We start from the raw sequence: 13,522 nt of genomic DNA, 5'->3' as shown, positions 1-13,522 counted from the left end.
GATATGATGATTTCAATCATGAGTTTTTTTTTTTAAAAAAAAATTACTTTTTAAATATTTGCAACTTTTAGTTGAAAATACAGCTTTAAAAAATTCATTCTAATGTAGGAAACAAATTAGTATAATTTGATAACATCCAACCTTAGGCTTAATAATTGGTGTAGTGTTAGGATAAAGAAATACTAAATTATTGTATTCGAGAAATAGTAACTAAAATAGACTTACTGTTTTCCTAAAAAAAGAAAAAACCTACTATTAAAAATTACATTTTCTTTACCATTTATAATTTTATACTATGATTTTGAATGTTATGTTTTTGTTTGTTCTAGCTAGATTAACAATATTAAATGGTAATCATCATTTTTTTTCTTTTTTAAAATAATCAATCTTTAAAAAAATTGAAAATAACAAAATTTATTACAAAGTGATTTCCAATTCTACTATATAGCTGGAATCTAAAGTCGGTAGTCTGTAGGAATTAGGAATTAGTTGTTAAAGATAGTATGAAATGATAATATATGTTTCAATAGTGATATTAATGGATTTATAATGATCACATTATGTTTTACATAACATAAAAATTGTAAGATCCTAAAGTTTAGAGATAATATTTATTAATGCTTCAAAGTATAATAATAATATAAAAAAAAAACCCTAATGTAAGTTAATTTTGATTAAATACGAGCAATTTTCATCCCGTTTGTCTTTTTCTCTTTATTTTGGAGAAGATTAATCTTATTTGAATGATTTTGAAGAAAAATAAATGGTCTAAATTGTTTTATATATTTTTTTAGAAACTAATTTAAAAAAATTTAAACGATGTAGGTATTAATATTAGTGTATATACGTTTGTTGGTATTATTGTTTTCCTTCGAATTTACAAAAATAGAATCGTTATATATAAGTTTTGAAATTGAGTGAAGCCAAATTTTGAAAAAAGAACATTACTTTATCTTATTGATTCAAATATAATGGGTGAAACTTTTTTCTTTTACTAAAAAGAAAAAAGAAAAAATAAAGTGGGAAATAATAATAATAATAATTTTTTTTTAAAAAAAAAAGGACATGGAGAAGAGTGTTGGATGGGTCCTATGGATTTTAATTTCATTTTGAAAGAGGAAAATGTGCACGTGGGAACTTCTTTGGCACGTGCAAATGTTTTTTAAATACAATAAATATATTTTCAGAAGGTTTGGATTTACTCTTTTTCTTAATATATATATATATTTACCTACTTCACTTATTATTAATTGTCATATAAAAATTTTAATTATAAAAATATCAAATGTGTTGAGAAAAGAACTATAGAATAAAAAAAACTCATAAAATTATTTAAATTAGTAAACAAATAATAATTCTATAAGTAGAATCCAATAAATATTCATATTTATGAATTATAGCTATGTGTTATTTGTAATAAAGTATTATATTCACATTATTGCTTAGTTTGTTTTGGTGTTTCATCTTTAGATTTATATGAGAATTCAGTTTTCACATCAAGACCGAACCCACAAAAACATGAAGAAAATACAGATGAAAACATTGAAACTTTAGTAGTAGTGAAAAAAGAAGACTGTTATTTTGCCCTCTCCAAAACTGAAGGAATTTTTATTTTTTAGTATTGTTTTGATAGAAAGGAAGGAAGTAAGGAAGGAAGGAGGAAATGAAATGAAATGAAATCCATTGGATTGACAGCACATCCCACTGACTGTCTTATGATATCAAAGACCATAGATTTGACATTTGACTTGTCTTTTCACTCTCTCTCCCTCTCCCCCCTCTTCTTTTCTTTTTATTCTCTCTCTCTCTCTCTCTCTTCACCTGTTTTAATTAGTGCATTTTACTTGTACACCAACTTCCTCTCCCTCTCTACCTCTAACATTACTTTTCTATATTACCCAACTTCTTCCACAATACCCCCCCTGTGTTTTCTGTTATTTACTCCCACTGCCCACAACACACACCATATCTCTTTACTTCCTTTACACCTCTTAAACACCGACATGGGTTTCAATGGATAAGGTCTTTATTCCATTCTTCAAAGTTGAAGGTTTGATGGATAGTATTGTTTGGTTAGACTATCATATTATCAACTGTATATATGTTTCCAAGATGAGGCTTGAGTTGTTATGATAGCATAGTTTTTGTTAAACTAATTTGTGATTATCATTTCTTTTTTAAATTTGAGTGTTTAATTAAGTAACGTGAGTAGAGTTCTTTGGCAGCTTAATGAATTTGAATTTGATGATGTCTTCAAAAAGATTAAAGAAAAGTTTCTATACAAAGACGAATAGTTGAGCACATGAAATGGGACAACTTTTCAATTTTCAAAACAAGTTTAGATTGTTGTTGATTATATAATGAAAATAATAATAAATCATTAAAATAATTTACAATGAAAAGTTATGTTGAAAACAATAACTTTAATTTAAAATCTTAAGAGCCCAATTTAAAACAAACAAATAGATTTAAGAATGAAACATGTGTTTAAATGAACTTAAACAGTAAACCTTTTAACTAAATCAAACATAGAAACTCATATAACTGGAGGTTAGCATGCAAAATTGTTACACATAAATAAAGAACAAACATAAACTTAACGTATCAACAGTAATTACTTACAATTATTGCAGTAAAAAATATTAAAAAGGAGAAAGAAAAGATCCATTTGTGATACGTCTAACTATGCATGACTTCATGATCAAATAGGGTTAAAAATGAGTGTTGTTTAGAATGCATTTCAATAATATTTAATTAATAAACGATGCACATATATTTTCATTTTAAAAAATAGTAAAAACTCATGCAATGGAAAAGTTTTTATAGCACTTTCGAAGCAGAGAATAATAAAACATACTTTTGTATTCAGACTGAGGCTGTCTCTTTGAACAATTTTTTCTTCTCAGCCAATAATTCTTAGAAAAAACAAAAAACATATGAAAAAAAAGAAGAAAATCTCTAGAGGTTTATTGCATCTCTTTTTTTTTTGGACCGTTTGTTTGGTTGTATTCAAAATTTGGACGATTAATTTCTTTTTTTTTATTCTTTGTAATTTAAAAAATAAAGTTTCGAACATGTTTGGAATCACTTTCGATCTAAGGGTGAAAGAAAGAAAAATTAGAATGTTTGACAACTATTCAAATTTTGTTTTTGCAGTGTATTTTAAATAGTTATATAATGGGTTCCCTAAGATATGATATGAGTATTGGGTATAAAAAAAATTATCTTTAATAAAGATTTGTGAAAGAATTAAAATAGATATTTTAAAATTTTAAATATTAAAGTGTGTATAAAAAATGTATATTTACAAAAATTACTTGAATTCATACTTTAAATTTTGTTTATTTTCATGGAGATGCTTTTTAATTGTCCAAATTTTTATCTCAATATTTTTAATAAATATTGAAACTCATTTCTCCAATATCTAATAAATCTTAAATTTAAGAGTTAACTTGGATGAGATGGGCACTCTTTTTTAGCCTTTAAGGGTAAGTTTAATTGGGTTAGGCACATTTCTTTTGGCTTTTAAGGATTAATTGAAGTGAGTTTGTGCCATTTGGAGTGAGTCCTTAGTTAGGCACATGTTTGCTTTTGGCCATTTAAGGGATAATTGAAATTGTTGACTTGATCGTTTTTCGTTATTTAAGTAAATGACAACGTTATTTTAGACGATGACAAATTGAGAACTTTTTCTTTAAAGTACAAAAAAATATGATTTAAAATTTTAATTTAATTACAAATTTTGTTTTAAGCTTTTAATTTTGTGTTAGCTACATCATTCTTGAACTTTAAAAATATTTAGTAGTTTTAAAAAATGTATGTTTTTTTTTTCTTAACCGATGAATTTTATATATGTGTAATGAAATTTAAACTTTCAATTTTGTGTGTAGTAGATTGATGAATTTTAAATAGCTAATGACCTACTAAAATTGAATTCATAAATTTATGGAATACAAAATCAAAATTTTATTTTTAGGTTGGAAAAGAATCTGAATATGAAGTCTATTGAAGGGACTGAAAAATTCTACCATTGTGCATAATATTATATAAAAATGCATTGAAGTTGAGTATCAAACATTAGGCATCCTACACTGTGTAATTAGGGGTGTTATTATATATTCTTAATTTTAATTTTGAATGATATATGGTCTAATTAAGATTCATGGAAAAGCTAAAAAACAGAAGGCCAAATGCCAAATATATATGATGAAGATATAAGACATATATTGCTAAAGTAAGCTTGTTTAAATTTTATTCTTTTTTAGAAAAAAAAATATATAAAACATCTAAAACTATTTGCAAAAGATGTGGAATTCTTTATTCACCCATTTAATCATTTTCATTTTTCATCTTTGACGGATAAAATGGTCAATTTTATTTAAGATACTTATCAAGAAGGATTTTTTTATTTGAATATTTGATTATTTAAAATTTTTAAGTATGTTCAATTAATCAAATAAAAAAATAAAAAAATAATCTTAAAAAATAAAACCGGTGAAATTTAGAACCTTTCAAGTGATCTAAAAAGTTAGTAACACGTAATTGACGGTAATATTATCGTAACAATATCATTCAAGAAAATGTAAATTTTCACAATAAGGCTTTTGGAAAAACTTACATTCTAGATTTTTGGTAATTAAATAACAACTACATTGAAAACATTCGAGTTAATTAGTTAAATCTATCACTATTTTTTATATGATTGATGCTTTGTTGACAATTTGAACTAAAAAAAGTAGCCCAAACGTTTTAGTACTAGAAAATAATCACGTATATCAAATACCAATCTATAAAACCGTTGATCAATTCAAATATATTCATAATTTTGATATTTTTGTTTTTTTAATAAATGTATAAGAGTGAGACATGAGATGAGAAGACATATTCTAATATCTCAACTAGATTGACATGTTATTGACGTTCTCATCGTACCTTCGTTTCAAAAGTAACTTCATAATTTTGATCAAATTAAACCATCCAAACAATAAAACTTTAAATTTAAATATAACTTTTGTATAATAGTATAACACGACAATAATGATACAATCGTAATAAATGAAAAAATGTGACAAGGGGTGAAGCTAGCTTCCCTCCTGGTTTAGCAATATGAAGAAATTTTTTTCATTCTTTCTTTCTCATTTTCCATGGAATTCAAGTTAAATGAACATCTCCAGCACCAAATATAAGAGACATAAAAGATTAAACGACTGAGTGGGGATTTTGTCTTCAAATTTGAGTACATATACATGATATTGACTGTCATTTCCCCAACACTTGCCTTTTGAAGAGACTTAAAAAGAATTCAGATGAGAATGAGGGGTAGTAACTCTTGGAGCCCATTGAAATGATGTAATTTTCTTTTACCAAAAGATTAAAAAGAAAATGGCATACTACATAGTAAAATGGCATGGGATGGGAGTGGGTTGTACAGTAAAAAACTGCACACAGACAGATTTTTTTTGTATTTTATTTCATGAAGCAGTGGGTGGGTCCTCAAGAAGTAAAAATTAATGGGACATACTGCATACTAAAGTTTTATGGATATTTACATTTCATATCATATCCAAAGTTACACACATTTTCATAATATATGAAAGTTTTCACATATATATATATATAGACACACACACACCGAAGCTTTCATGGTTGTAGAAATTATTAATATCCACTCAACTTCTTTTAACACCTCCAAATTGACCTACGTTATAATATATATAGTTTAGATTGAGATGTATATATTTATATTTGTAACAATTTAGAAAACGTTCAAAATACAAATAAATTCACTCGAAAATATCAATTTAGCATAATTAAAGATATTTGATTTTTTTTGTATAGTCCCAAAATATTTTCAAATATAACGTGAGAGTTAAAATCTTTTCATATTCTTTCTATTTATTGTGTGTCACGTCAACATGCTTTTTAAAATAATGTAGAACGTATCGATATTAAAACCTTTTTTATTCTTTCTATCAACAATGGTCTTTTATAGACTATAATTTGTTATAGGTCGTAAATATTTTGTCAAATTTACTAAAAATTTCATTCTTCTTAATATATATATAGAAAAATGATCTTTTCAATTCTCAAGATTTAAAGAATATGTGTGTTTTCGGTAAGTTTTTAAAAATATATAGTTTTAGTCATTGTATATATAAGAATAGATTTATTCGATTTTTGAGTTCTTAATAAATGTATATTTTTAATCTTTAAATTTTTTAAATAAGGTTTCAAAAATATTTTAAAAACTAGCTCATATATTTATGAAAAATTGGAAACCAAAAATGGTAAATTTTCTTCTATATATATATAAAAACAGAGGAGGAAACAAAATTCAAACCACATACCAAACTAATCTTTTTCGAGTCATCTCCTTACTTTTAAATTATCACTTGCAAAATAAATAAAATTTATATCTCCAAATTTGGTTGTATCAATTAAAACTTGTACCAATAGTTGTATATTTTAATCATTGAAACTAATATTTACACTCTTTCATTCTATCAATGCTATGTGAACGTTATAATTTGTTTAAACTCAAATATATCAATCAAGTTAAATAATTAATTATGTTCTATCTTTAAAAATCATCCAATAACATTAATATATACACTCTCTATTTCATTACACGAACATTCAAAAGACTAAAGTTTAAGGTTTAAATGGGATAATTGTTTAGGTGTATACATTAATACTTTACATTTCTATATTGAATGGTCATGGAATCAACCACAAAGAAAGATACAAATAATGGACATTGTTGAGGGCATCTATTTGTCATACATCCACATAGATTTTTTTTATAAAAAGTTTATTTGTTTTTCATCTCTTTTAAAAAAATCATTTCATTGTAAAAAGTTTGGAGCAAAATATTGGAGTGGAGATTCATAAACCCAATATGCATTCTATACTATTTGATTTGAATTAAGTTTATATTTATTTGTTTATTACAAAAATGAGGTAACTTATTTGGTAGCATTGCACTAAAGAAACTATTTGTTCTTTTTTTCTTTTGTGATATAATGTTTTTAATTAAGAAATAATACCAAAACAGAAAGATAAAGAACAATCATGCATATACATGGCCATTTTATTTCATTTATGATCTATTTCTGAATTTTATTACTTAAATTCTAAACAACTATTATTAATAACTTTTTTTGTTAAAAAAGAACATAAAACTAGAATATGACATAAATTTAAATATGGTCATTAAATTAAGCATAGTTAATCAATCCTGGAAAGATTTAAATTTTTTGAAAAAGAATCAATCAAGGGAGTGAGGATGATTATTAGCCATAAATATGATATTATTGGAAAAATGTAATGATTTTGAATGTCTCCAAGATTGTAATTTAATAATGAAATTGTCCAAACATATATCATTACTTCAACGAAACTTAATCAGGAATCGTCCCCACAACAATGGAGGATGCAATTTCCATTCCTCTAATTTCTGTCGGATCAAATATCTCTCTCTATATATATATATATCTAAGTATTTCAATTTTAGATTGAAAAAAAAAAGAAAAGAAAACTCTATTTTTAGATAAAATTCAAATTTTAATATTTTTCTTGAACTTCAAGAACGAGCTTAATTAATTAGCTCAATGAAAATGGATATGATCAATGATCTCCTTATCTCCAAAGCTTTTGTAGAAAAAACCTAATTTACAAAAAAATGGTAACCAAATCACATTATAAATTACAATTTATAAACAAAGAGAACCATAATATATATGCTATGCATGTGTAATGTGCTAATGTTAAAGGTGAATTAAATCATGTTTCTTTACTATTTTGTCTATTCGTAACTTTCAATCTTTTATTATTATTATTATTTGAAATTTACGTTATTTAACCTATTAAAAACTATTAAAATAATACATATATCATATATATATATATATATATATATATTTTGTATGTTAACTTCAAATGTGTATATATTTGTATATAAATGAAATTGTTAGTACTATAGCTAGATCATGTTAAAAAGAACTTCTCCTAAAATAGTTATAAACAAATATAACATTTAATTTCCTAAACACACACCCATATTATCTATCCCTACTTAAGAAATGAGTTTTTTCCTTATTCTTTTCTTCTTTTTTTTAGTTAGCTAAAGTAGAAAATGAACTCTAGTGAGTATGTTGAGGCAATAACGTTTCATGGTAGAATTCATAACTCGTTGGTATCAAATAGATAATATGTTTGGTTTAACTTTTTAAATATTTCTTTTTGAAGATAAGTTATTTGGAAGAAAAATTAAAAATTTTAGCAACTACAAAAATAACTTTTGAAATAGTTATTTAAAAATGAGTTTAAACTAAAGTAATTTAAAAAGATTTTTTTTTATAGTCAACCCAAATAGACTTTCCGTCTTTGATTCTTTGAAGTCGCTTAATGGACAAAGACACATATTTAAGCGACTTTGTAAACCTCTGCTCTGAAAAAGTTGATTCATTTAATGAAATGCTCATATCTTTAAAGTGGAGGTTTGATTGTCCAACATTTTTTTTACTAATCGTGTATGTAGTTTATGATCTAGCTTATCATGACCACACATCCAAGTCTTCGCAAATTTAGTTTGTAGAATTACCTATCACGAGTTACCGTTTCGATTCTCTATAATCTTTCAGTTATATGTAATTTTTTCATTAAAAAAAATACTCAAAATTAATACGTTTTTAGTAGAGGAAACATAGATAAGAGATTTTAACTTTCAAGCTTTAAAATATATATATATGCATGTCAATTATCTTTATAATTGAATTTATATGTTTAGATTAATCATTTTTAATCTTAATAAGAACTTAGGGAATGTTTGAGAAATTGACAAGATTATTGTAAACCGTAAGAGTATTAGAATGCGTGTTGAATTAAGAACCAAATAACAATATGAAATTGTTAAAAATGAAAACAACAAAAAATATTCAAATATAAAAAACTAAGAGCGAGACTTATTAAAAAAATATTTTTTTAGCTCTTCTTTATTTGATCCACTAACGTTCCAAATGATCGTTTGATCTTTAGAGTTTGAATTTGATTTAAATTGTTCGTTAAATATTAAAGGTCATTTGTTGATCTAAGGAAACAATCATTAAAAAGCTAAAATAGGGTTATATATATGCCACTTTTTGAAACATTAAGATTAAATAACTAATAACAACTACAAATCTTAAACATGAAAATATTAATTTAAAGATTTAGAAACAAATGGATTAGGGAATAAATTATACATTTGAGGGGTGTTAGCTAGCTAGGCAGTATAGCCCAATGCATATGTGTGTGACTGTTGATAAATGGGTTGAATGCTATCAATCACATTAACAGTTGCATATATATATACACACACACAATCAATTGAGAAGTATATGTGTTGTTTGTTCTTGATAAAAAAAAATGGTATTGTTATTATTAAAAGAAAAGAAGAAGAAGAAGAAGAAGAAGAGGAGAAGACAGATTTTGATATTTTATTAGGTTAAGCTTCTTACCAACTAGATGATGTCTGTTAATTGGTTACAATCATAAGATTTTATTGACTATTGACTAAAGATTATTGATTCTCTTACGTCTCTCCCATTTATCTCTGTCTCCATTATGATTGTTGCTTTGTTCCTCTATTTTTCCCTATTTATATATTATTTCTCTCTCTCCATCATCATTATTATTATTATTTGTTCTCTGTGATGCTAAAATTAGGGTGAGTTGGTAATTAGATGTAATGTTAATGGAAATGGAAAAGACAATTCTACAAATGGGAAATGAATGAGAATCCCATCAAACATTTTTTCTTAAATCTTTTTCTTTTCTCTCTTATCAATGACAAATATTACATATAAATTTAATTTTGTGGAGGAAAATGTAGTCAACCTAATCAAAATTTCCATTTCTAATGGTGCAACAAAATTGTTGGAGTCAATTCAAATCCTTTCCTAGTTTCCATTAGTTATTTTCTATAAAAATTCAATTAAATTATGGAAAGAAAAACACTTCAATTAGGTTTTCAACCTCAAAATACATCAATATCAAGAAATATATGTAAGTGGGCTAAATCAAATTGTAAAAAAAGAAAAAAGAAAAAGGAATTAAGAAGACTTAATTTTTTTTTAGAAAAATCAAGTTTTCATCTTTCCAACAAGTTGTGACTAGATTTTTTTATGATTTGACATCAATATTTTCTTATGATGATGATGATTTTTCTTGTTATTCAATGTGTTTGTGTAGGAGGGTTTTCGTTTGTCACTACCATAATAATTAGTGCCTACAAAAATTACTTATATATATTATAAAAATAGTGTTCATAATCATGACGAATCACAATGGTAATTATTATTTTGAATAAAAATAGAAAGAAGGTTGAAAACTTGATATATTGAATGTACTTCATTTTAACCACTTGTACTTGTACATTAAAAAAAAAAACATGCACATATATTTAAGTACCAAGGTTAAAAAAGTTAAATAAAAAACAAACATAAAACAAAATTTCCAAAATATTCAACTAAGTTGATACTCATTCTAATATTAATTAAAAATGTACTATTTACAAATTATAATCGAACAATTCCTCAATTGACTGTATTACAAATAGATGTGCAGTCTAGGGTAAAATTAGAGTATTTTTTTTCTAAAATAAGATACAACCACAAAACCAATATAGATTATTCCAACTTTGACTCTATTGCTCTCAATATCTTCTCAAGAATTTTAGGGGGAAATGGAAGGTTGATCAATTTTGACCTTTGGATTGAAAATGATTGCCCTAAAGGTGAGAGATACATATGCATGTAGATACTAGTGAGATTTGACCAAATATATTTCAACCAAATTCCAATCTCTCTTTCCTCAAACAAAAAAGAAAATCAATCTCTCTCCATCACAAAAAATTTGTATACAGTCAATGCTGCCTTTTGCCCCCAAATCATGCAACCTTTGACACACACATACACACACACCCCCATGCATCCCTTCCTCCTTTTTTTTTCAACTCTTTTTTCTTTTTCCTAGCTAGTTAAGTTTTATTTCCAATATCCCTTTTTCTTTTTCTTTTAAGAAAATTAAAAATCTAGGATATTAATGTCTTTTTTGTCGAGTTATTTTCATTAACTAAGGTAAAATCATATCGGCTATCTTATATGTATATAACTTTATTTCTTTCATCATTTATCATAGAAGATGTATTTAACACATAAATACATATATTTTGACATCAACATATAAAGTCATAATTAAAGAGGGATATGATGAATAATATAAATCTTGATGTTAGAGATTTGATTCTTCAATCATACATATTTTTAATATTATACAAGGATTGAGAGTTAAAATAAAATCTAAAATTATTAAAGGAAATTTGTAAAAGGTAAAATATTCTATAGTTTTGATGAGGTATATATTTGGGGTTGAAATTAGAATTAGATATGGGAAATGGGATTTTCAAAAGCATTAGAGAGTGAGGTTGATACCACTTGAAAGTAGAATCCAAAGAAATAACACATCCACTAAATTTCTTTTATATATATTCTCCCCTTTGACCTTCCACTCATAGAGAGAGCTTAAATTTTGGCATCATCACAATGCCATACAATTTGCACTAATTTGAGTGGAAACTATAAGTCTCTCTCTCAACCATGTACTTAGGTTCCATTATAGTTTTCTTCCCTTTTTCACATTACTCTCATTGATTTCTTCACCTTGACTTCACATTATTTTGTGTATGTGTTTTGATAGATTGGAGGAGGCTTAGACTTCCACTAGGGTTCTAGAAAAAGAGTGGTTGGTAGAGATATGAAACAAAATGTGTCATCAACTAGTCCAAAGGTCATTCTAGGGTCAAATCATGACACATATTGTTTAATATCATTTTTTCTTTTTATTTTAGAAATTTATGATTGTTTATATATATATATTCATACACTATGTTTAAAATCAATCTCTCTCCATCACAAAAAATTTATCATTTTTTCTTTCATCATTGATATACTTGAACATCTTAACTACATTACAACTCTCTTAATAACTCATCGTGTCAAATATAATATACTTTAATTAGACATTTTAATTAACTATAAAGGATAAAATGTCTATGTATTAATTTTTTTAATATTTGTTAATTCAACATAAATATTTTATTGATATTTTCATCGCTTAAAATTGACGAGCTTAACCATATTTTTAGGATGAAGAACTAAATTAGTTATTTTAAATTTAAAGATGGAGACTAAATTGTTGTCGAATAAAAATGGACTAATTTGACTAAATTATTTACTTCTATAAAAATAAAAATCTGTTATAACATCTTATAATGAAATTTAAAAAAAAATTCAATTGAACTTGAAGACTGGAACAAAACCTGTTGAAAAAATGGAACAATGATAACCCAAAAAATTTGTTCAAAACTTTTGAAATAAATTGTAGAACTATGGGTTGATCCAAAAACAACGATTCAAATCACTCAAAAGTTCAATCCAATTGGTTTGATTTAAACTTTATTTGAAGCTAAACTCTTAGAATAGTACTTTAGGTCGATCTGTTGAACCTTGGCCAAGTTCAAACCTTTTATTATTATTTATTTTATTTTATTATATAGTATATATATACATTTATACTCAATGTAATAACTCTCTCTATATATATTAAATATGCTCTAAATTGTATGAACAATTACCAAAACTATTACATTAGGGATTCCTTGACATTGATCATAATCATCGGGATGAATGGGATAATTAGGGTTGTTTTAGAAATATTAGAAAAATTAAGTTGTTTTCTTATATTTATTTCTCTACGGTCGTGGTTGTGAAGATTTTTGTAGAGAGAAATAATATTTTAACGAAAGATACAATCCAATAAATCCAAAAAAAACTCATATTTCTCTAATATTTTTCCAAAACAGTCCTTTCCTAACTATTTTTTGTTTCCCTAAACAACCATAATTATTCAATTGAACCGAATTCCATGGATGCAAAGACTCTAATTTAATAAAAACCTATATGAGTTGAGTAGCCTTTGAAAAAAACAGAAACAAATGGTTTGGATTGAAGATCTGAAAGAAAACAACATGAGATATTTGTTAATAAGAAGACAAAGAAAAGCTGTAGTGTTTGACAAGATGTTTGCATTATCCAATCTATGGTTAAATTAAACCTAATTATTAGGATATATATACATATACATATATTCAATAAGAAAAGTGTTATTTTATGGGACAGAGAACTGTGGACTTTACAACAGATTTTGGCACTCCAACATGTGATTCAAAAGCTTTTTTAGGGTATCTTTTTGGGAAAGGATGTCCCTTCAATTAACTTAATTAATTCTCTCTTAAAATCAAACAACCCTTTCATTAATTTATAGTATAATAATAATAATAATAAAAGTATTCATAATTCATATCCTTTGCTTTTGATTATATTTCACATTTGAAATTGAAAGTGATGCATTGATTTTCATGTCACAGTAAAATTCAGTTGGGGTTTAATTTGCCACATTTAATATACTTTTCTTCTCCTATTTT

The sequence above is a fragment of the Cucumis sativus genome, chromosome 3 (genome assembly GCF_000004075.3).
Source record: "Cucumis sativus cultivar 9930 chromosome 3, Cucumber_9930_V3, whole genome shotgun sequence".
Classification (NCBI taxonomy): domain Eukaryota; kingdom Viridiplantae; phylum Streptophyta; class Magnoliopsida; order Cucurbitales; family Cucurbitaceae; genus Cucumis; species Cucumis sativus.
The sequence above is the reverse complement of the archived record's forward strand: the minus strand, read 5'-3'. Positions refer to the sequence as shown.